General features: G+C 41.2%; 1 long non-coding RNA gene across 8 annotated transcripts in view; it reads left to right on the top strand.

Moving 5' to 3' along the window:
• The window catches only part of LOC118003078, a 78,501-nt gene that overhangs the window by 7,541 nt on the left and 45,193 nt on the right, over positions 1 to 25,767 (top strand). For 5 of the 8 annotated variants that reach the window (XR_004677259.1, XR_004677256.1, XR_004677263.1 and 2 more), the window contains exon 2: positions 6,070 to 6,100. The exons of 1 other annotated variant lie outside the window; for it this stretch is intronic. This is a non-coding gene — a long non-coding RNA (uncharacterized LOC118003078). Of the gene's footprint in view, positions 1 to 6,069; positions 6,101 to 17,529; positions 17,567 to 25,767 lie in introns of those variants that run through there. 2 more of the 8 variants (XR_004677258.1, XR_004677261.1) reach the window with 2 other exon arrangements.

The following is a 25,767-nucleotide window of genomic DNA, read 5'->3' as shown; positions in this document are numbered from 1 at the left end:
TCTGTCAAATAAATAAATAAAATCTTAAAAAAAACAAAACTCAAAATATTCAGTTTGCATCTGCTATTTCCCTTGAATATTTCCCCCTTTCAATAGTAATTATTTATAGTATGTGATCTAGTGAAAGACTGAGTTTTAAATCAATAGTCCTAGCATCTACTAATGGCTTTTCGTTCACTGACTGATTTTGTAATTGGGATTAAACCAATTAGTCACTATCTAGGCTTCAATTTCCTGAACTGAAAAATGGAGAGGATAGCATCCAGCGCTATTTGACTGGTAATTTAAAATGTATCCACTCTTTGGGCACCTCACTGGCTCAATCAGTAGAGCATGAGACTCTTGATCTTAGGGTTATGAGTTCAAGGCCCACGTTGAGCATGGAGCCTACTTAAAAATAATAAATAGGGGCACCTGGGTGGCTCAGTTGGTTAAGCATTTGCCTTTGGCTCAGGTCCTGATCTCAGGGTCCTGGGATTGAGCCCTGCATCGAGTCCCGCATCAGGCTCTCTGCTTGGTGGGGAGTTTGCTTCTCCCTCTCACTCTCCCGCTATTCTCTCTCTCAAATAAATAAAATTTTTAAAAATATATACATACAAAAATGGGATGTCTGGTTGGCTTAGTCGGTTAAGCATCTGCCTTCAGCTCAAGTCATAATCCCAGGGTCCTGGGATCAAGCCCTACATGGGGCTCCCTGCTCAGCTGGGAGCCTGCTTCTCCCACCCCCTCCATCCCTCTCCTGGCTTGTGCTCTCTCTCTCTCTCAAATAAATAAAATCTTAAAAAAAAAAAAATTCTTGGGCGCCTGGGTGGCTCAGATGGTTAAGCGTCTGCCTTCGGCTCAGGTCATGATCCCAGGGTCCTGGGATCGAGTCCCGCATCGGGCTTCCCGCTCCTTGGGAGCCTGCTTCTCCCTCTGTTTCTCTCTGTCTCTCATGAATAAATAAATAAAATCTTTAAAAAATAAATAAAAAAAAAAATTCTTCAAGGACACCTGCGCAGCTCAGCAGGTTAAGTATCTGACTCTTGTTATTGGCTCAGGTCATGATCTCATGAGTTGTGGGATTGAGCCCCCTGGAGATTCTCTCCCTCTGTCCTTCCCCCCACTTGTACTCGCTCTTTCTTTCTAAAATAAATAAATCTTTAAAATAAAAAAATAAAAAATAAAAATTAAAAATAACAAAAAATTCAACTTGCAAACTGCTTTCTAGTCGTATTTCTTTCTTTTTTTTTTAAGATTTTATTTATTTATTTGACAGAGAGAGACACAGTGAGAGAGGGAACACAAGCAGGGGGAGTGGGAGAGGGAGAAGCAGGCTTCCCGCGGAGCAGGGAGTCAGACACGGGGCTCGATCCCAGGACCCTGGGATCATGACAGGAGCCGAAGGCAGACGCTTAACAACTGAGCCACCCAGGCACCCCTCTAATTGTATTTCTATGAAGAAAATATAACTCATGAATACTCTCAACAATATCATAAATACCCATTCCTCAGGTAAACTTATTTTAAAAATCTAGTCATAGTTCACAATAGTTCAAAACCTTTGGGACACAGCAAAAGCTATTCTTAGAGGGAAGTTTATAGCAATACAGGCTTACCTCAAGGAGCAAGAAAAAAAATTTTTTTAAAGATGGTAGGTTTTCTTTTTATTTTTTTAAACAGAGTCTCTTTTTTTAAAGATTTTATTTATTTGTCAGAGAGATAGCACAAGCAGAGGGAGAAGCAGGCTCCCTACTGAGCAGGGAGCCGGATGTGGGACTCGATCCCAGGACCCAGGGATTATGACCTAAGCCGAAGGCAGACACTTAATTGACTGAGCCACCCAGGTATCCCAGCAGGAAAAATCTTAAGTAAACAACCTAACCTTACACCTAAAGGAACTAGAAAAAGAACAAACAAAACTTAAAATCAGCAGAAGGAAGGAAATAATAAAGATTAGAGCAGAAATAAATGATATAAACTAAAGAAACAATAGAACAGATCAATAAAAATCTAGTCATAGCCTAGCATAGGGATCATGAATACCTGAATCAGTCAGCTATTTGAAATAAGTCTGGAAAAAAAAAGGAATGTTATTTTAGTCTCCTATTCCCCTAGGTAGGAGTTCTATTTTCCCCATCATTTTCTGTTTTGTTTTTAGGAAGAAAACAATCATATTCACCTTGGAAGTGATTTTTTAAAAAAGATTTTATTAATCAGAGAGAGAGAGAACGCACACACAACCAGGGGGAGCAGCAGAGGGAGAGGGAGAAGCAGGCTCCCCGCTGAGCAGGGACCCCGATGTGGGGCTCGATCCCAGGACTCTGGGATCATGACCTGAGCCGAAGGCAGATGCTTAACCAACTGAGCTACCCAGGTGTCCCTGGAAGTGATTTTTGAATAGGCCAAGTATTAGTTTTAAAGAGCTAGAATTACCATCATTTATAGTATGCAATACAATGACCCATAAAATCTCTTTTGGCCATTTTCCATAGCTCCATTAAAAAAATAATGACTGTGGTAAAATGAGGTTGAAAATAATTCCTGTTAGGGGCGCCTGGGTGGCTCAGTTGGTTAAGCGACTGCCTTCGGCTCAGGTCATGATCCTAGAGTCCCTGGTTCGAGTCCCGCATCGGGCTCCCTGCTCGGCAGGGAGCCTGCTTCTGCCTCTGACCCTCCCCCCTCTCATGTGCTCTCTCTCTTTCATTCTCTCTGTCTCAAAGAAAGAAAGAAAGAAACAAACAAACAAAAAAGAAAATAATTCCTGTTACCAAGGGGCCAAAGGTGAGATTCTTCATCGTACACATTTAATTTAAGGATTGAATTTTAGCAGAGAGAGATAAGAACAATAAGGTAATTGTTGGTCATTCATTAAACAGAAGGTGAGTTTCGGCCTTTTGCTCCTATTGGAAACAAGTCCTTCCAAAGTTGGAAATACCTTCCACACTCAGGTGTGGTTGATCAGGTTCTGACCATGGTAATTCCTAAATATTAATGAAAGAGCAAGTTAAAGTAGATGACCTGGTAATTTTGTACTGGTATGATTCAGAGCTATTATACAAAGATACTCTAAGGAATTTACTTTGCCCTTCTCAATTTTGAAGAAATGTGGTTAGACTGACTGGAGTGTAATCTTGCTGACCATTGCTTGACTTTCCATATGATCCTACTTTATCATAGGGTGGCTAACCTTTGCCTTACTTTCTTACACTACTTAAAAACACACTCTTTGTAACCAAAAACATATATATATATATATTGCTCTTCTTTCACACTCAAAAGAAACTGTAGGTGGATATTCTTGTTTTCTTTTTTTTAAGAGTTTATTTATTTGACACAGAGAGAGAGATAGCGAGAGCAGGGACACAAGCAGGGGGAGTGGGAGAGGGAGAAGCAGGCTTCCCAAGGAACAGGGAGCCCGATGTGGGGCTCGATCCCAGGACCCTGGGATCATGACCTGAGCCGAAGGCAGACGCTTAACGACTGAGCCACCCAGGCGCCCCTCTTGTTTTCTTTAGCTGAAGAACCCTGTGTCCTTTCATTAGTGGTCTGGAATCTTATTAGCAAACAAAATTTGCACATGGCTTTTATATTAGCGTTACTGTCACACTGTGTACACTGGGGAGATGGAAGACTCTAAAAATGACTAATCTAGCTTCAGAAAATGGACCGAACTATATGCTACATATTCCAACAGACTTAACAATCCGGGCAAGAGAATATTCTAGAAACAAATCACAATTGGAATCCTTATTCTCCTCTCGTTTAGTTTTTTTCCCCCCTCTTTTCCCTTAACCTGGGCATGGCTGCAGCGTTTTGTAAAAGGCAGCTTGCAGTCTCAATAAACAAAACATAGAACCTTCTTTTCATAGTGATTTCTGCAAACACGTTCTGTATTGTAACACTGATGAAATTATAACAGCATTTTTAATAATAGAATTGCTTTTCCTCATTGACCTATTTTCATCACTAAAACACTGTTCTCGTCCAGAGATGTGCTTATTCCTTATTGAGGGATTAACACAAGTATGTTTAGAGTGTTGTTGATTTGTTTGCTTGTTCTAGTTTTTAAATTCTAAATCTTAAGAATAAGTTTATTTGTAGCTATAACGCGTAAGTGGGCAGCTTTTCATTTCTTTCAGAAATAAAGCAGAAAGTGACTAATATCCTCATCTGCTTCTGAATTCTTACTCATAGGCTCCCCACCCCCCTTCTCTCATGTTCCACAACATTAAGGAGCCTGGGACATGATGTCAGCGTCTTTCTAAAGGCACTGGGTGATGTTTACACACTTAAGCTGCTAGCACTGACAGGACAACTGGAGTCAAATGTAAACCATGGTGTTTATTATTCCCAGTCAAATATGTTGTGCAATGGGTAGCAATAGGCACTGTGTGAAAGGTTGCCTAATAAACCGCCCCAGCATCAGGATTAGTCAGCTCCTTGCTGTGAGGTGTGTGTGACCAAGATACCAGAGGTGGGTGGTGATGGAAAGGCAGGCTGGCCAATGACACGAACCAAAAGGAGGGGAAACTCAATTCTTGGCAGACAATTGAATCTTAGCAGAAGGCATTTGTTCTCTGAGGTGCAGAGGCTGAGAGGCTCCTGAGAAACATCTGAGGGAAAGATTTTGTTTTCTTACTTTTTATTGTTTTACATAAAAACTTTCTCCTGTATAAAACCTTAGAAGTCAGTGCGATTTCTGGTCACATTAATTTACAGTAGAACCAAATAATGCTTTCTGGAGAAATCTTTTTTCTTTTTGTAATAAAAAGTTTAATTATTAATAACAACAGAACCACACTAAAGAACATTAGAGAAACAAAACAAGGGGAACGCATTCATAATCCCTTTTGCTAAAAACAATTACAGCATCACAGTAGCAAACTTTCTTACTGTTTGAACTGTTTTACATGGTTGTAATCATCTAGTTACAGGATTTTGTCATAATTTCTTGGTAACTTATCATAAGCGTTTATATTCTCTTAACTTTTTTAAAAAAAGATTTTATTTATTTATTTGACAGACAGAGAGAGTGAGAGAGAGATCACAAGCAGGGGGAGCGGGAGGCAGAGGGAGAAGCAGACTCCCTGCTGAGCAGGAAGCCTGATGCGGGGCTCTGACCCCAAGGCAGACACTTAACTGACTGAGCCACCCAGGCGCCTCTATCATAAGCTTTTTTCCCCATAGTGCTACATAATCATATTTTAAGTAACTGAATAATATTCCATTGGTTATAGTTCAGCATATGGTTGAACAATGTTTACTTTTTTTTTTTGGATTCCCCCCCAACTCATTTCCCCCCTCCTTTCACCAATGTTCACCTTAACCATTCCAATAGGCTGCTTCCATTTTATGCTGTTGTTGTTATAAATAAAACTGAAGTGTTAAAATATAGTTTTTCAGTATAAAATGTTTAAAAATTAAAGGTGATAAAGGCTGCCTGGCTAGCTCAGTCAGTACAGCATGTGACTCTTGATCTTGGGTTTGTGAGTTCAAGCCCCACATTGAGTGTAGAGATTACTTAAAAAAAAAAAAAATCCTTTACTGAACTCTACATCTGAAACTCATGATGTACTATATGTTGGCTAATTGAATTTAAATTAAAAAAAGAATCTTAAAAAAGTAAATAAAATATGGGTGGCTCAGTTGATTAAGCATCTGCCTTTGGCTCAGGTCATGATCGGATCCCGGAGTCCCAGGATCAGTCCCACATCAGGCTCCCTGCTCAGCGGGAAATCTGCTTCTCCCTCTGACCCTCCCCCATCTCATTCTCTCTTTCTCACTCTTTCTCAAATAAACAAAATCTTAAAAAAAAAATTTTTTTAATTAAATTAAAACTAAAATTTAAGGTGATTTATACCAAATACAAAGCTTGTATAAAGCATATTTGAACAACTTAAAGATCAATAAAAAAATGAACAGCTTAGTATCCACTTCCAACTGAAGAAATAAAACACTTCCTGTAACTTGGAAGCCTGCCTGTGTGCTTCTCTCTGGATGCATCCTGCTCTCTTCTCCCCTATAGAAATAAATACAAGTCTAAATGTTTTGTTTATTAATTTTTTAATATTTTTCATTTTCCCTTAGGGTAGATTCTTTCCAGAATTGAATAATTAAGGTAAGTGGGTTGTTTTTATTCTTATTAGGGCTATCTCTGATGTTGGTGGAAAGCATTGGCTTACATTTTTCCTTCAGAAATTATCAGGCTTACCACACCCGCGTACGCAGGGTAGGCCCACATACCAGAGAAAAATTTGCCTCATAAGGGTGCAGTCTGTGACAGTTTTCTGCCATATGAGGGTATGAAGGGTTAGGACTGAGAACCCTTGTGGTACAGAGATGATTCTGGATTACTTATATGAGGGTTACCCTCCCTCCTCTCAGGCTTTTCTCCAATCTCTAGTTATTTTGGTTTTAGATTCTGTTATTTTAATTACTCATTCATTTAAAATAGGCAGTTCTTTTTGTTCAGCCTATTAGTGTCTGTCTTCTGGGATAAATGCCAACATAATGGTGTTCAACTTTACCTAGTGCCAAGGAATCAGATGGGTCAGGTCTTACTTGTCAGTTTTGAAAATGGAGAAACTAAATTTAAAAATAATTGGCCAATAATAGAACTAATAAGGGTGGGGGCGCCTGGGTGGCTCAGTTGGTTAAGCGACTGTCTTCGGCTCAGGTCATGATCCTGGAGTCCCAGGATCGAGTCTCGCATCAGACTCCCTGCTCAACAGGGAGTCTGCTTCTCCCTCTGACCCTCCTCCCTCTCGTGCTCTCTGTCTCTCATTCTCTCTCGCAAATAAATAAAATCTTAAAAAAAAAAAAAAAGAACTAATAAGGGTGGTTAGCTTTCAAGTCAATAGTAAAAGCCCCAAATTAGTGTTTCTGATCACTTGCATCAGAATCAGTTTAAGATACTTGGTAAATTCAGAGATTCCTGCACTTGAGACCTACCAAAATCTCTGGATTTGGGGTCCAGGAAGCTACAGTTGAATAAACACCCCAGATGACTTTCAGTACCCTAAACTTGAGAAGCACCACCCTTGCTCAGGGGCAGCAACCTAAGAAAAGTGACATAGTAAATATTCCCATTATTTTCTAGTACATTTTATTTCCTTACCACTGACATGTAGGGTTGAGTAGCCATTTAGTGATCCTTTCTGTGGGACCCATTGTGGCAGATTTTGCTAGACAAGAATGGAAAAAACCTATCTAGAGCCATACCACCCAGAATGTGCCTGATTTCAGTGGCTAAGCAGGGGTGGGCCTGGTTAGTATTTGGATGGGGGTATTGAAAAACCCAGTTCTTTACTTATATTTTGAAATATTAATACCATATGAAGAAGTTACCCTTCAAGTGAGGTCTAGGAACCACCTTAATTATTTGTATCAATTTAGCAGTAAATTTTCATTGACTCTGACCAAGAGCAAGAATGAGATACCGGGGGCACCTGGGTGGCTCAGTCATTAAGCATCTGCCTTCAGCTCAGGTCATGATCCCAGGGTCCTGGGATCGAGCCCCGCATCAGGCTCCCTGCTCAGCAGGAAGCCTGCTTCTTCCTCTCCCACTCCCCCTGCTTGTGTTCCCCCTCTCACTGTGTCTCTCTCTGTCAAATAAATAAATAAAATCTTAAAAAAAAAACAAAAAAAGAATGAGATACTGGATGAATGCAGGTGAAAGCATTTGCCTGAAGCAAAGACCAGGGTTCAGTGACAGTTTGTGCCAAGCACATTCTGTTTTCTTCCCAGTTTGGAGTAGTGCCCTTTGTCTGTGACCTTGATACTCAGAATTGTTTTGTGCAACCATTAGCCTGCATAGCACTTTCTAATCATCTTTGAAGCTGGAATCTTTATGATCTCACCAAATCGGAAGGGATTTACAAAGGACAGAAGTGCACAAAAATTTGTTGAAAAGCTAAAAGACAAGACTTGGAAAAACAGTATAAAGGTAGAAGTAGAAAGCCAAGTGGAGTCTGGAAAGAAACATTAGAAGTAACCTGAGAGACATGGGCATTCTTCACATTCATTCTCAATTAATATAGCTTGGGAGGTTGCTAAGCAAAACCCTTCTGAGAATTGAACCTGAGATCCTTTTTAATACACATTTGCTGTCTGGAACAGTGAAGGAACCCTGTACCTGAAAATCAATTGCTCTGTGAAAATGATCATTATTAAAATAGTTATTACTGGGGCGCCTGGGTGGCTCAGTTGTTAAGCATCTGCCTTCGGCACAGGTCATGATTCCAGGGTCCTGGGATGCAGCCCCTGCATCGGGCTCCCTGCTGGGCGGGGGGCCTGCTTCTCCCTCTCCCTCTGCCGCTCCCACTGCTTGTGCTCTCCTGCTCTCTCTCTGTCAAATAAATAAATAAAATCTTAAAAATAAATAAAAATAAAATAGTTATTACTGAAACTACATGATATTTGACAGAGTTTCTCTCACTTTTTTCATTTCATTTTTCTATGTTATCAGAAAGTTGCCATATTTAAGAACCCAGCAATGATAATTAGGAATATCACACATTTCAATATTAATATGTTTAGACTTTCTTGAAATTTGAACATAATATTTAACCCACAAAAAATGAAGATGAACCAGTTGGTGAATGTCAAATAGGCTGTAAATATACTAGGAATGTTCAGTTTTAGTAATAAGAATAATAGTAACAACATGAATAAGGGGGAAAAATCAAATAATAAACTACATGTATATTTTACATTTTATGGAGGCTATTAAAATAACATCTTAAATTACAATAGCATATGCAAGGTATCTTTTTTTTTTTTTTTTAAAGATTTATTCACCCATTTTAGAGACAGAGCACAAGCAGAGGGGCAGAGGGAGAGGGAGAGAAAATCCCAAGCAGACTCCAAGCTGAGTGCAGAGCCCAACTTGGGGCCTGATCTTACCACCATGAGATCACAATCCAAGCTGAAACAAGAGTTGGACACTTCACAGGCACCCCCTCCTTTTTTTTAAAGATTTTATTTATTTATTTTAGGATTTATTTATTTATTTGACAGAGAGAGAGAACACACAAGCGGAGGCAATGGCAGAGGGAGAGGGAGAAGCAGGCTTCCCGCTGAGCAGGGAGCCTGATGTGGGGCTCGATCCCAGGACCCTGGGATCATGACCTGAGCCGAAGGCAGATGCTTAACTGACTGACCCACCCAGGCACCCCCCAAGGTATCTTTTTAATGTTTATTTGGTGATCTGCATTTTATGTTAAGTTCTGTCTCTGCAACACAAAATAAGGTCAAACTGATCTCAATAATATTTATGATGAGAAAAAAATATTTACGATGAGAAACTATGAATATATAAGATAGTAATAATTTAGCAGTTAAGGAATTTCAGTCCAATAACCAATATTATACTATTGATGAAACACTAAAGTTGGGATAAAGCAGGTTTCCTCCTTTATTTAACCTTATAAGGGAAATTCCTTTTTTTTATGATTTTTTATTCATTCATTTGAGAAAGAGAGAGCTCGAGCACAAGCGGGGTGGGGGGGAGGCGGTGGCAGGGTCAGTGGGAGAGGGAGGAGCACAATCCCTGCTGAGCACAGAAGCCCAATGCGGGGCTCAATCCCAGGACCCCGGGATCATGACCTGAGCCAAATGCAGCCACTTAACCAACTGAGCCACCCAGGCGCCCTAAGGGAAATTCTAGACACTGTTCAAAAACAGAATTCATATGTATAGTTAGAAGAAATTATAGATGAGGGGCGGGAAGCCTGCTTCTCCCTCCCCCACTCCCCCTGCTGTGTTCCCTCTCTCACTGTCTCTCTCTCTGTCAAATAAATAAATAAAATCTTAAAAAAAAAAAAATTTCCCATTTCTTGGCACCTAACTGGCTCAGTCATAAGATCATGGGACTTGGGATGCCTGGTTAAGCGTCTGCCTTCGGCTCAGGTCATGATCCCAGGGTCCTGGGATCAAGTCCCACATCGGGCTCCTTGCTCAGCAGGGAGCCTGATTCTCCCTCTGCCTCTGCCTCTCCCGCTGCTTGTGCTCTCTCTCTCTGACAAATAAATAAATGAAATCTTAAAAAAAGAAGATCATGGGACTCTTGATCTCAGGGTCATAGGTTCAAGCCCAAAGTTAGGAGTAGACATTACTTAAATAAATAAATAAATAAATAAATAAATAAATAAATAAATAAATTTACTTTTTAAAAACCTTCCCATTTCATTGCATTTACTCAGTGCTGAGTATTTTCATTATTCTAAATCTTCAGCAATTTGATGGCAGAACAATAGTATCTCATTGTTTTCACTTGCATTTCTTTCTTTTTTTTTTTTTTTTAAAGATTTTATTTATTTATTTGAGAGAGAGAGAGACATAGCGAGAACAGGAACACAAGCAGGGGGAGTGGGAGAGGGAGAAGCAGGCTTCTCGCGGAGCAGGGAGCCCGATGCGGGGCTCGATGCGGGGCTCGATGCGGGGCTCGATCCCAGGACCTGAAATCATGACCTGAGCCAAAGGCAGACGCTTAATGACTGAGCCACCCAGGCGCCCCAAGAAATGGGAACTTTTAAACATTATTTGTGGGAATGCCCTTTTTGGTGAGTAATTTGTATCAAAATTTAAGTATACATATCCTCTGATTCATCATTCTTCCAGTGGCATTTATACTAGAATGGGAAAGAAATAGGGGTATGAATAAAGATGAATAGGAATGTTCAGAACAGCTTTTTATATAATATTGAAAAATTGAAACAACAAAAATCAAGAGAATAATATAAGTATATTCATAGGATACACTAATACTAAATGATCGTGAAAACTCATATTTTCCTCACAAAATGTTATAAGTGAAAAGAGCACTAAAAATAGTAGATAAAGTCTGATCCCAATTTTTAAAGTATATACATATTTGTAGAAAAAGAATGGAGGAATATCCACTAAAATATTTATGGTTGTTTCTTCCAGATGATGGAATTCTGAGTTATTTTTACTTTATTTTATGTTTTCCCAAATTTTTTATAATAAACTCATATAATTATAAAAACCATTTTAAAAGCAAACATTTTAAGTTAAACAACAGTGTTAACAAGTTAAAGAGAATGACATTCAAATTATTTCCTAAATCTTTTCCTCTGACTCACAAGGAAATTTTGCTTCTAAGCAGATTCTGATCTGTATTAAAATAGAGGTTGGTTTAGATTTTTTGTTTCCTGAGAGAGAAAACAGAAAATAATGCAATAGGTGGCTTTTTCACCTGACAGAAACTTTATTCCATGCCAGATTACACACACACACACACACACATTCATCCTATCCAGGATACATTAGACTCCTAGTAATAAAGAAATAGAAGGTGTAGGAGAGGAAAAGCTTTTCCTCAACCCTCTTAGGGTCCCTGATTGGGCCTGAATATTAAACTAACAAAGACAGATTAACAGGAGAAAAGTGTCAAATTTATTTTTTTATTTTATTTTTAAAGATTTATTTATTTATTTATTTATTTATTTATTTATTTATTTATTTATTTATTTGACAGAGAGAGAGAGAGAGCATAAGCAGGGGGAGTGGCAGGCAGAGGGAGAGGGAGAAGCAGGCTCCCCGCTGAGCAGGGAGCCCAATGCAGGGCTCCATCCCAGGACCCTGAGATCATGACCTGAGCCGAACGCAGACGCTTAACCGACTGAGCCACCCACGTGCCCCCAAACTTACTTAATATAAGTTTTACATGACATGGGACTCTTCATAAGGAAATGAAGACCTGAAGAAGCACAATTAAGCTTGAGACTTTATACTAGGTCTGATGAAGAGTAGAAAGTCATGGAAAACTGTGATAGAACAAAAGGGTCTGAGCTAAGGGTAGTAAACTGGGGAGAAGTTAGCAAGGCCTATTTGGACTCCTCTCAGCATCCCTCCATCTTCAGAGATTTCCTCTGAGTGTAGGTAGGGCACTTCTCACAAGAGGGTCCTATGACCTGCTTCAGAGGAGCAGAGGAAGTCGGAGAGGCCTTCCTGCACCTGCTGTTTCTCAAATTCTTTCAGCTCAAAATATTGAATATGCCCAAGAACCATATTTGGGGGTAGCATGTTCTGAAACCTATGAGAGGGATATAGGAGGGCCCCTGGTGTCTTGATTGTCACTGGTGCCAAATCCATAACCAAGTTTTTTTTTGGTCTGTAGTGACAATGTCAGAGTAAGGTTCACAACTGTCATTTTGGGGGGAAATCTCTTCTCAGATTATATCTAATGTACTTCTTTTTAGTTTTACCATATGAAATTATGGTGATATTGTAAGTGATATGTCAGTTTTTTAAAAGTTCTTATTTGTCGGGGAACCTGGGTGGCTTAGTTGGTTAAGCAGCTGCCTTCAGCTCAGGTCATGATCCCAGGGACCTGGGATCGAGCCCCACATCCAGCTCCCTGCTCAGTGGAGAGCCTTCTCCTCCCTCTCCTTCTACCTGCCACTTTGCCTACTTGTGCTTTCTCTCCCTCTGTCAAATAAATAAATAAAATCTTTAAAAAAAGTTCTTATTTGTAAAAAAAAAAATTGGCAATTCTGTGCCAGTTGTCTCTTACCACCTCCATTTTTCTTTGGAAATCGAAACTAAGAGGTCTGAACACCGTTGATCTCATCAAACTTCCTTTTTTTTTTTTTTTAAAGATTTTATTTATTTATTTGACAGGAGAGACACAGTGAGAGAGGGAACACAAGCAGGGGGAGTGGGAGAGGGAGAAGCAGGCTCCCTGCGGAGCAGGGAGCCCAATTTGGGGCTCGATCCCAGGACCCTGGGATCATGACCCGAGCCGAAGGCAGACGCTTAACAACTGAGCCACCCAGGCGCCCCAAGCTTCCTTATTTCTGTGAATGAAAAAACTGAGGTTCAGAAGGGAATGGAGATTTGCCCAAGGTTTTGTAGTGACAATGGAGATTATTTCTTTGGCCTCGTGATCACACAATAAGGAGTCTTCAAGGGCTCATCCTTCCGAATTGGAAAACATTCAGGAAATTCCTTGTAAGCCTCTTTGGGACAACTTCCACTTTTTTTTTTTAAGATTTTATTTATTTATTTATTTAATTGACAGAGAGAGAGAGAGAGAGACAGTGTGAGAGGGAACACAAGCAGGGGGAGTGGGAGAGGGAGAAGCAGGCTTCTGGCCGAGCAGGGAGCCTGATGCGGGGCTCGATCCCAGGACCCTGGGATCATGACCTGAGCTGAAGGCAGACGCTTAACCAACTGAGCCACCCGGACAACTTCCACTTTTCAACTGACCATAGGAAAACCAGAACTCACCATCACTTTGAATGTCTTGTTAAAGGAAATCAGAGGGGCTCCTGGATGGCTCAGTTGGTTAAGCGTCTGCCTTCCACTCAGGTCATAATCTCAGGGTCCTGGGATGGAGCCCCACATCAAGCTCCCTGCTCATTGGGGAGCCTGCTTCTCCCTCTTCCTCCACCTGCCACTCCCACTGCTTGAGCTCTCTCTCTCTCATATAAATAAAATCTTTGAAAGGAAAAAAAAAAAGGAAATCAGAGCCCAGCAGTTTAGTCAGTATAAACAGATTTTTTTCAGGAACAGTTACAACAGGGGAAAAGAAACCTCAGTGTAGAACTGAACACAGCTCCAAATACAGCATGATGAACTGGGGATTTATAGGTAGAGGGCTGAGTAGGGGTCAGTGGATGGAAGATTACTAAGGGGAACCATCAGGGGTAAGGAGGGATTCTGGCTAGACCGACCTAATACAATTTTTGTTAAGGGCAGGCCTGAGTGATCAAGGGTGGGGGAGTCTCTCTAAAATGACTTAGCAGAATCCTTGCTAAAATTGGGTGTTGCAGAGACAGACACAGAAGCCCAAAGGCAAGGCCTAGTTGGGATGAGGGTTCAGAGGAACCCAAATAAAGTTTGGTCAAGGAGAGCGTCTTTGTCAGTCTCTCATTCAGAAGAACAAAGATGCTACAAAGGAATGAAGGCCTGGTAATAAGTTACTTCAGTAAATGGGAGCACCAAAAAAAAAAAAAAGTTATTTCAGAAAAATATCTGCCCTCCTTTCCCCTCCCCCCCACAAAAGGAAATTATTATTATTATTTTTTTAAATGTTTTATTTATTTATTCATGAGAGTCAGAGAGAGAGAGGCAGAGGCAGAGGGAGAAGCAGGCTCCCCACCTAGCAGGGAGCCTGATGCGGAACTTGATCCCAGGACCCTGGGACTATGGCCTGAGCTGAAGGCAGACGCTTAATCATCTGAGCCACCCAGGCGCCCCAAATTATTATTTTTTTTGAGATATTTATTTGAGAGAGAAAGAGAGAGAAGAGAGCATGAGCGGGGTCGGGGGGAGAGGGAGAAGCAGACTCCCTGATGAGCAGGAAGCCCAATGATGTTGGGCTTGATCCCAGGACCCTGGGATCATGACCTGAGCTGAAGGCAGATGCTTAACTGACTGAGCTACCCAGGTGCCCCAAAAGTAAATTAAATTTAAATTTCAAAATATACTCAACACAAAGGTCAAAATACCTCCAAATTAGCATAAAATAGCTAACTTTTATAAAAATATTATGTAAAAAAAATATATATATATTATGTATATATTTATCATTATTTCTAATTAGTCTATGTAGATCTCTAGCCCTGGGTTCAAGTCTTCTACTTAAAACCTGCATTATGAATAACTCCCTCTGAGCCTGTTTCCTCATCTATAAAAAGGGTATAATTCGATTGCCATTGTATATTTCACAGCATAGTTGTGAATATAAGGTGAGAGAGTATAGATAGAGCAGTGCCTGGGTGGCTCAGTCGTTAAGCATCTGCCTTCGGCTCAGGTCATGGTCCCGGGGTCCTGGGATCGAGTCCCCCATCGGGCTCTGCCTGCTCTTGGTTTCAGCTCAGGTCATGATCTCAGGGTCCTGAGATCCAGCCCTGCACTGGGGTCCGCACTCAGCAGGAGTCAGCTTGTCCCTCTCCCTCTCCCTCCCCCCCCTTAAATAAAGTAAAATTAAAATTAAAAAGTATAGAAACTCTTTGTAAATTGTAAAAGGCAATATGAATGTTATAATTAAAAATGTAGACAAAAAAATTTTTTTTCGTCATAGCAAACCATCTGTTATAATCATAATATTTATTCAAATGCAAATGAAGGCTTAAACCATCTCTCGTTTTGAGTTTAGTGATAAAATTAGATAATAGCCTTTTGGGAACAATGGCCACTCCAACAAATTTGGAAAGCAATGTGACCATTTTCATAAAATCCTCTTTTAAGTACTCTGCATCGCACAGCATGGTTTAAGCAAACCATGGGAGATTGCCTATTTTTGTAGGTCAACATGACAGAAAATCAGCAATTCCTTTTGAATCAACTTATTCTTTTTTTTATTTTTTAAGATTTTATTTATTTATTCATGAGAGACACAGAGAGAGAGAGAGAGGCAGAGAGAGAAGCAGGCTCCCAAGGAGCAGGGAGCCCGATGCGGGACTCGATCCCAGGACCCTGGGATCATGACCTGAGCCGAAGGCAGACGCTCAACCATATGAGCCACCCAGGCGCCCTGAATCAACTTATTCTAATGCATCAATCTATGTAGGCAAAATCCAAAAAGGATTGAAGACCCACTAAAAGTCTCAGGGGCCCCTCATAAGTACCTCCAGTGTCTCCTGTGGCTGCACAGCTTCTAGGAGCTGGGTAAATTTTGCCATTCTTATCTTACAAATGAAAAAGTTAAGATACAGATTTGCATGTCTATCACATAATCAGGTCAGCACAGGGCTCATTTGGTAACTTCTAAGTCCTATTCAGGCCTCGTTGCTTAGGACGGTAGGGCAGTAGAAGTTTGTTGAATAGACTTAACTATTCTTCCCAGAGTTTCAGAAAAACATGTTCTATTGCAGGCTATTGTGAAGGTTCTGCTGGTTCTTCAAGCTCATATCATTTATCTAACCAGTTCCTTCTCAAACCAAGCTATAAACTTGAAATTCAGCTGTCTTCTTTTCTACTCTGTACTTCAAATCATCAGTCAAGTTTGTTGTTGTTTTTTAAATAAATGCTACCCCCAACAGGGGGCTTGAACTCATGACCCTGAGATTAAGAGTCACATGCTCTACTGACTGAACTAGCCAGGCATCTCAATCAAGTTTAATCCATTCTACTAATTCAATGTCTCTTCTAATCATTGGGTCTCTCAATCCCTAATTCAAGTTTGCTTGAACAATTACTGTCTTCAAACTGGTCCTCCCACCTCCAGGCTTGATTTCTTACTTTCTGCTTAAAAGATCATCCTTTTTTCAATTTATATCTCCTGTAGCACCGAGGACAGGCTTTTTTTTTTCTTTTTAGTATTTTATTTATCCATTTGACAGAGAGAGAGAGCACAAGCAGGGGGAGTGGCAGGCAGAGGGAGAAGGAGAAGCAGGTTTCCCACAGAGCAGGGGGAGCCCGATGGGGGACTTGATCCCAGGACCCCGCGACCATAACCCGAGCCAAAGGCAGACACTTAACCAACTGAGCCACCCAGGCACCCCAGGACAGGCTTTTAATAAATGGTCACTGAATGTGTTGGGAAGGAAATTTTTTTTCCTCTACTGTGGTAGGTACTTTGATTGGTAAATTGATAAAGACAAATTAACTGGACAAAAACTAATTACATGTATGGGGAGCCCCATTTGAATATGACACCCACAAGTAATGAAGACAGTTGAGGTTTATATGCCATCCTAAGCTAGGGAGGAGATAGGGGTCTGAGACTTCAAAAAGAAGGAAGACAATGTATAGGAAGATGGGAAGAATAAATGGTGAACAAATGTTTGGCATGCCATACAGAGACAATGGGACACAGAGAGGAATTGGATCTCTAGGTTTTGAACTTCCCCTTATTTTACCGTATCTCGCCAGTATTCTTTGTAGTTCTCTCTGGTGATAGTTCTTTTCCTGGACCAGGCCCCCTAACTAAAATCTTTTAGCCATTTAAGAGGGAGATAAAAGGTCTTCTTGAGTCTTTTGGGCTTTGATTGACTTCAATTCAAAGTAATCCACATGCCAAAGTGGTACATTTTGGGGAGGCTTATTCTGAACCTGTTCAAATGAATGACTGGGATTAAGAATCAGGCAATGAGGAAAGGGTCATACTTGTGCAGAAGTTCTTTCAGGTCTGGTACTATACTTCAGGTCATTTAATTTTTTTTTTTTTTTAAGATTTTTTTTTTTTTTTTTGAGAGAGACAATGAGATAGAGACAGAGAGAGCATGAGAGGGGGGAGCGTCAGAGGGAGAAGCAGACTCCCTGCCGAGCAGGGAGCCCGATGCGGGACTCGATCCTGGGACTCCAGGATCATGACCTGAGCTGAAGGCAGTGGCTTAACCAACTGAGCCACTCAGGCGCCCCAGGTCATTTAATTTTTACAACTCCTGGAGATTGATGCAGACAACAAGATTTATTACTATGAGTGTTCCTCCCTCCTTGCTCTCTAGAGAGAATTTTTCCTTCCCACTTTAATTTCTTCTCAAATTTTTTTTTTTTTTTTGTAGGCTCCACACCCAGCACAGAGCCCAATGCAGGGCAGGATCTCACGACCCCAATATCAAGACCTGAGCTGAAATCAAGAGTTGGACACTTAACTGACTGAGCCACCCAGGTGCCCCAGTTTCTTCTCAACTTCGAAGAAGAATTCTCTCCTTTCCACTCTGGTTCTTAGTGTTTTGTGACACAGGATTAAGAGAAGATAGGGAGTCCTCATCAGTCCAGACTGGTGGAGAAGCAGGGTAGTATGTTGTTTTGTAGGGTCTCCTTTGTAATGGAGAATGCAAGCTAAGGGCAAATTGGGGAGAACAAGAATTTTAAATAACATACATAATAAAGATCTAAAACGGGTTGGAGGAGGGAGAAAGAAGGTAGAAATAAACCACTCAGCAGCCTGGCTAGGGATGAGGAGGGGATTTGCAGAGGTTTGAAGAATGGTCTTTGGAGTAGCTTTGGCAGAATAAGAAAGAAGAAAAAGGAGGATTTTAAGTATTGCTGTGGGTTACAAATTTGATCTCCTTTATGTTCTTTGAAAAAAACAAGGAAGGATGGTAATTCCTCTTGAAAGAATTTGGCTACTGGACCTTGTTTCTTTCAGTGTGAAATTGAGCCATGCGGAGTCCACACTGAACAGAAAGCTAGGGCTTGGAGAGCCAACATTTTGCTAACATCACACAGGGAAGGGCTGAGCCAGAATTTGAACCCACACCTCTCCAAATACAAAGTCTGTAAGTTTTCATTCCCACATGCTACCTGTGGGTCAGAAGACATCTGTTGAGTTGCACCTCTAAAAATTCCATCCAAGGGGCTCCTGGCTGGCTCATTTGGAAGAACACATGACTCTTGATATTGGGGTTGTGAGTTTAAGCCCCACATTCGGTATAGAGATTACTAAAAAAATGAAATAAAAAAAATTCATTGGGGGTTGCCTGGGTGGCTCACTCAGTTAAGCATGTGACTCTTGATTTCAGCTCAGGTCATGATCTCAGGATCATGAGACTGAGCCCTACTGGGGCTCTGTGCTCAGTGTGGAGTCTGCTTGAGATTCTCTCTCTCCCTCTCCCTGTGCCCCTTCACCTTGTGTGGAAGTGCACGGATGCACGCACTCTCTCTCCCCCCTCTAATAAATATTTTTTTAAAAAATCCATTGAAGGGACAGCTGGGTGGCTCAGTTGGTTAAGCATCGGCCTTCAGGGATGCCTGGGTGTCTCAGTTGGTTAGGTGTCCGCCTTCGGCTCAGGTCATGATCTCAGGGTCCTGGCATCAGGCTCCCTGCTCAGTGGGGAGCCTGCTTCTCCCTCTCCCTCTGATTGTGCTCTCTCTGTCAAATAAATAAAATCTTAAAAAAAAAAAAAAGAAAAAGCATCAGCTTTCAGCTCAGGTCATGATCCCAACGTTCTGGGATCAAGTCCTGCACTGGGGTCATTGCTCAGCGGGGAGTCTGCTTCTCCCTCTGCCTGGTGCCTGCCGCTCCCCCCGCTTGTACGTGCTCTCCCCTCTCTCTCTCTGACAAATAAAATCTCTAAAAAAGAAACCCAGGGCGCCTGGGTGGCTCAGTTGGTTAAGCGACTGCCTTTGGCTCAGGTCATGATCCTGGAGTCCTGGGATCGAGTCCCACATCGGGCTCCCTGCTCAGCAGGGAGTCTGCTTCTCCCTCTGACCCTCCTCCCTCTCATGCTCTCTCTCATTCTCTCTCTCGCAAATAAATAAAAAAATCTTAAAAATAAATAAATAAATAAAGTAAATAAAATAAAAAAGAAACCCATAAAAAATCCATTGAAAAAAAAATGCATTGAAGTTGTAATAGGAAGTCTTGTTCCTAATAGTTGTTGCTCACTTACGAGCTTTCAACATGAAAATCTTATTTCAGGGATTGCGGGAAACTGGAGAGGTGATTCATTGATCCCTTTCCTTGCCCTGCTGTTTTCTGGCTTTCATTTTGGGTTTCTAGCCCAGGCTTTCTGCATAAGAATACCTCTTGATTTAAAAGACCATCAGAGAAACAATAACTTTATCAAAGCTTAAACTCTCCCCAGGGGTAAAAGAGGAAGCATTTCTGTGAGTGTGCTCTATTTACAAGCATCATAGGCTCCCACTCTGTCTAGAGAGCGACAGTATTTTGAATCATAAGGAAATGGAAAGATCTGAATTTAAAAGACTCTGAAGGATACATTGTTTGAAGAGTTTGGGGCACCTGGGTGGCTCAGTCAGTTAAGCATCTGCCTTTGGCGCAGGTCATGGTCCTAGGGTGCAGGGATGCACCCCTGCATCAGGCTCCCTGCTCAGTGGAGAGTCTGCTTCTGCCCCTCCCCTGCTCATGCTCTTTCTCTCTCAAATAAAATCTTAAAAAAAGGAGTTTGGAAATATAAGAATCATTGGCATATAACCACCATAGGAAACATGGACAAGATGAAATAATAATAGTGATGAAGGTGAAGATGATGTTGATGATACCAGCCTTTACTGAGTGCTACTTGGAGCAGGCACTATGTAAAGTGCTTTACATGTATGTGGCATAATATTTTGGGATATTAAATTTTCTCTTTTCCTTCCTCTTCTCCTAATCAGGCCATTCTTTGCCTCACATGAGGTATCAGGACAGATAATAAAAATGTTCTAAAAGTTTCTCTGCCTTTTACTTACCTTAAGTCTTAGAAGAACTCGGAGAGTTTATGAAGTGAAGGGGTTTGGGACAGGCCACCCTCCACCCCCCAAATGTGTCACTTTGGCATGCAGAGTATTTTGAACTAAAGGCATTCAAGACCCTACTGGCTCAAGAGAAACTTTTGCCCCTCCCTTAACTACATAGAAGAATCTAAATTGGAGCGTCTTTCCAAAATAAGTGTTATTAACAGAAATAAAATTTATCCCAGTGACCCAGCTGTATGGCAGGGCAAACATCTAATTACCAAACATCTGCTCTTCTCATCATCCTATGAAGTGCATTCCTTTCCTCTGAAGTTCCAGACCACTTAATACAGAATGGCATATATATCTCATTTTGCCTGTCTTTGGAATTTCCATGTCTGTGTGGATTCCCCACACCTATGCTACTAAGCTTAATTTTCTCCTGTTAATCTGTCCCATGTCAATCTGGTTCTTAGTCCAGCTAGAAGGACCCTTAAAGGGGATGGGAATTCTTGCTCCCTGACAGAAGGTAAAAGAGGTAGATTTCTAATAGCTACAGCAGTGATTCTCAAACTTGTTGGTATCAGGACCTCTCTATAGTCATAGATATTACTTAGAACCAAAATGTGCTTTTGTTTATACAAGTTATATCTATCAATATTTACTAATGTAGAAATTAAAACTAAGACAAAGTTTTAAATATTCATTAAAAATAATAAAATAACGGGCACCTGGGTGGCTCAGTCGGTTAAGCGTCTGCCTTCGGTTCAGGTCATGATCCCAGGGTCCTGGACTCAAGCCTCACATCAGGCTCCTTGCTCAGAGGGAAGCCTGCTTCTCCCTCTGTCCTGCTGCTCCCCCTGCTTGTGTTCTCTCCCCCTCACTGACAAATAAATAAATAAAATCTTTAAAAAAAAAAATCCAGTCTTACACAGATACATGACTGGAAAAAGTATTTTAATAGACTTTTCAGATAATTTGTGGATATTCTTTCTGGGTACAACACTAAAACTCAACAAGTGTTAATGTATTGTTTAGTTGCAATGTGGAATATGAAATCAGATAAATGAACTTTTCTTATATCATTACATTAAAATCTGTTGATCTGTGTTGCACTTTGAATAGATCTTCTACCCCTTTGTGATTTTATAATGTCATCTACTGGCTATTCAGAAAATATTGGCTAACTTAGTTGTGCAGATCCTCCAAATGTTAACATCTTCCACTATATAAAATCCAAAAATCGGATTTGTTATTATCACCACTGATCTCATGAGAAATGTTGTCCATGTGTTGGGAAGCTGTTAACCTCAAGATCATGGGTACAAGTTTTTCAAAATTCTTTTTTTTTTTTTAAGATTTTATTCATTTATTTAGAGCACATAAACATGGGGAGGGGTGGACGGAGAGGGAGAGAGAATCCCAAGCTGACTCTGCACTGAGCATGGAGCCCAATGTGGGGCTTGATCTCATGGCCTTGAGATCATGACCTAAGCTGAAATCAAGAGTCGGACACTCAACTGACTTAGCCACCCAAGCACCCCCAGTTTTTCAAAATTCTAAATTTTATCCTTGGTGACAAATTTTGTCTATTTATTTATTTATTTAAAAGTAGCAGGCTCACCTTGCTCATTTTCTAGAAATGTTAGCCTAATGCCCAAGTCTGAATAAAATGTGTCTGTCAGTAGTTCTTTTAGTGAAAATGGTGTTCCATGAAAAAAAGCAGCTAGCTTAGCTCACAATTCAATTGCTCCAGTGTGTTGTACTACTATACGTATTAGAAGCACATTATATGTATTTTCTATTTCACCACAGAGTATTAAAGGGTCAAGATTTAATAAAAGTAATACCTTTGCTGCTTCAGCAAGGAAACTGTTAAGTGAAACTGGTTTGTTTTTTTACTGCAAGTGTGTGGTAGTGGAGAATGCAGTAATAGTATAGTTTGATGGTGTCTGAGAGAAAAAAACTTTCCGTATACGTACTCTTAGATTCAGTTCTTGGTAACCTGTGAATTAAACTGACAGAAGACAGGTTAGCAAGAGAAAAGACAGATTTTTATTTTTATTCAAGTAGGGACACACTGGAGTTCACAAAAAGTGTGACTCAAAGAGGTGGTCAGAATTTCGGGCTTAGGGTGCCTGGGTGGCTCAGTCGGTTAAACATCTGCCTTCGGCGCAGGTCATGATCCCGGGGTCCTGGGATCGAGTCCTACATCGGGCTCCCTGCTCAGCAGGGGGTCTGCTTCTCCCTCTGACCCTCCCCCCTCTCATGTGCTCTCTCTCATTCTCTCTCTCTCAAATAAATAAATAAAATCTTTAAAAAAAAAAAAGAATTTGGGGCTTATATTCCACCTAATTAGAGAAAGAAGTGAGGGAGAAGGGCATTTACAGAAAACAACTGACTTGTAGGGGCGCCTGGGCTCAGTCAGTGGAGTGTATGACTCTTGATCTCAGGATTGTGAGTTTAAGCCCCACGTTGGGTGTACTGATTACTTAAAAATAAAATCTTTTATTAAAAAAAAAAAGAAAACAGTGGCCTTCTTAATAAGGGGAAGGGGAGAAAGGGCACTTATGGGAAAACAAATGATCTTTTAGAAAGATAAGGGGGCCCGTAGGCGCCTGTCTGCTTAGGTGTGGTATGGGTACCTCATCTCTCGTGATAAGAGTCAATCTTCTCTGGTTGCTCCAGGGAAGGGAGTTATGACAACTGAGTTCTTTTGGGAGGCTCTATGTTTAGGCAGATAAGGGATTTCGAGAACTCAAATGCTTTCTGTTCAAAAGAACTGTTATGCCGCAGTGGCATAGTGTGTCGATCAGCACCAGGACGCCCACAGTTTCACACACCATTGTTTTTGTATTATTGGTGCCAATGCCAACATGGTGAAAAGGACAAGTAACATTTTACTATAATTATGAAAACAGTTTTGATTTCTCCAACCGCCTTAAAAGGTTTTGGGGACCCCCTGGCGTTGTGGACCCTACTTTGAGAACCACTAAGTGATGGTGTCTTAGAGAATCAGAGGGGGAAACAGGGCCTGAAAAACAGAGTCCTCCAGGTAAGTGGTTAGGAGGAGGGAGGCCTGCAAATCCTAGAGAAGTGCAGAAAAGCACCATCCCTTTTTGGCACCAGCATGGGGAGGCAGCAAGACTCGGGGAAAGAAGAGCTATTTGGTGCACCTTCACCTTGGCAGACAAACAATAGGATACCTTAGCAAAAGATTCCTTTGCTTCCAGAATGATGTAGGCACTTCAGAGTGCTGACAATGAGAATAACATGTCATCACGTGTGTGGACGGATGGCTACTGATCAAAAAGGAAACACATTAAAAAAAAAAAAGGAAACACATACACAAAGCATACACTGAGGACTGAGCACTTCATGGGATTCTTGGTATAACCCCATGGATGGGCAAGGGAAAGCTCCCAGAATGATGATCTTGGCAGCATGGGAGCCAGATCAGATATCAATTAGAATTATAAATATTTTAAAAATATTACTTTTTTGGGAGGTGCCTGGGTAGCTCAGTCAGTTAAGCAGCTGATTCCTGATTTTGGCTCAGGTCAGGATCCCGGAGTTCTGGGAGCCTGCTTCTCCCTCTTCCACTGCCCCTCCCTCTGCTTGTACTTTCTCTCTCAAATGAATAAATAAAATCTAAAAAACTAAAATAAAATATTACCTTTTTTTTTTTTTTAAGTAGGCTCCACACCCAGCATGGAGCCCAACACAGAGCTTGAACTCACAACCCTGGGATCAAGACCTGAGCTGAGATCAAGAGTCAGATGCTTAACCGACTGAGCCACACAAGTGCCCCTTAAAATACTACTTTCTATAACTGAGTTTGTAGGTCTAAGTTTACTGACCCTATATGCATCATCTTGTTTAATATGACAACCTTATGAGGTAGATATTATCATCATTCCCACTTTATAGATGGAGAAGCTGAGAGGATAGATGATTTACTTTATGCACAGCTAATAAATGGCAGAACCAGGATTAGAACTATCTTTGAAACTTTGTGCTTTTAGTTGGCACACTCTCTCTGTTGATTTAATATAGATAATTTCCCTATTTGCACTCTCTCCATTCATGTATTAACATCCCTGGTCATGGGATCAGAGAGAGAAGATAAGACGTTTGGTTGACTTGTATTTGCCCAGTTGTTTGCCCTATTTGCAGTTGTTTGTGGGCTATTACAACCCTGGCAAGAAGTGACCTGGCAGATCTTAAATTACTCAGTCTAAAACAATCCCTGGAAGGCATGGTAAATGAAAATGGTAAGTGCTGACACATTTGTGGTGAGTCTGCCCAGGAAGCCCACACAACTACAGGTGGTGTAAGGCTCATTTCCCTGCTCTCTGAGCCTCACACCTAAAAGGAAGGTTGATGACTGGGATTTGGAGGCTTGGAAAGCTCTAAGGAAGGGGTGATCAGACCCTGCAAACAGTGTCAAGGAAGCAGCCCCATCAAAATGAAGCAAATGTGCCTCCTATCTGGCATTCCTTAATTTTATTATTTTTTAAAAGAATCTTATTTATTTATTTATTTATTTTATTTATTAAAGATTTCATTTATTTATTTGACAGAGACAGCAAGAGAGGGAACACAAGCAGGGGAAGTGGCAGAGGGAGAAGCAGGCTTCCCATGGAGCAGGGAGCACGGAGCCCGATGTTGGGCTCGATCCCAGGACCCTGGGACCATGACCTGAGCCGAAGGCAGACGCTTAACGACCGAGCCACCCAGGCACCCCTTATTTATTTTTATTTTGAGAGAGAGCACACGAGCACATGCACTAGTGCAGGGGGTGGGGGAGGGGCACAGGGAAAGAAAGAATCTTAAGCAGGCTCCACACCCAGCATGGAGCCCAATGTGGGGCTCAATCTCAGGATCCTGAGATCATGACCTGAGCTGAAATCAAGAGTCAGATTCTCAACCGACTGAGCCACTCAGCCACCCCTGGTATTCCTTCAATTATAGAAACATAGTACCTCTAACTGGCATATTCAAAATATCCCAAGGCACTCCAGAACATGAATATTGTGATTTTAAAACATGTCTGGGTGGCTCAGTTGGATGAGCGACTGCCTTCGGCTCAGGTCATGATCCTGGAATCCCGGGATTGAGTCCCGCATCAGGCTCCCTGCTCAGCAGGGGGTCTGCTTCTCCCTCTGATCCTCTCCCCTCTCATGCTCTCTCTCAAATAAATAAATAAAATCTTTAAAAAAAAAACAAAAAACATGTCTACAAAGCAAATTCTTTGACACTCTTCCCATTAAGAACTGGGTTTTAATCCCTCTCTCTGCAACATAGGCTGGCCTTAGTGATTGGCCTCTATGGAATTGAGTGTGGCAGAGTGATGGCTAAGTTAAAAAAGTCAATTCAGCTTCTTGAACCGTCTGATTAGTTTTTGTCTGTTTTTGTTACCTTTATTTTTCAGAATACCATTTATACCAAGGGTAGTAAGAAAGTTGATCCTTGGGGGCGCCTGGGTGGCTCAGTCATTGGGCATCTGCCTTTGGCTCAGGTAGTGATCCTGGGGTCCTAGGATCAAGCTCCACATCAGGCTCCCTGCTCAGCAGGAGGCCTGCTTCTCCCTCTCCCACTCCCCCTGCTTGTGTTCCCTCTCTCGCTGTGTCTCTCTCTGTCAAATAAATAAATAAATAAAAATCTTAAAAAAAAAAAAGTTGATTG

Source organism: Mirounga leonina, unplaced genomic scaffold (genome assembly GCF_011800145.1).
Source record: "Mirounga leonina isolate KUSES-001 unplaced genomic scaffold, KU_Mleo_1.0 Mir_91, whole genome shotgun sequence".
NCBI classification, from domain to species: domain Eukaryota; kingdom Metazoa; phylum Chordata; class Mammalia; order Carnivora; family Phocidae; genus Mirounga; species Mirounga leonina.
This window is presented reverse-complemented; position numbering and strand designations above follow the sequence as displayed.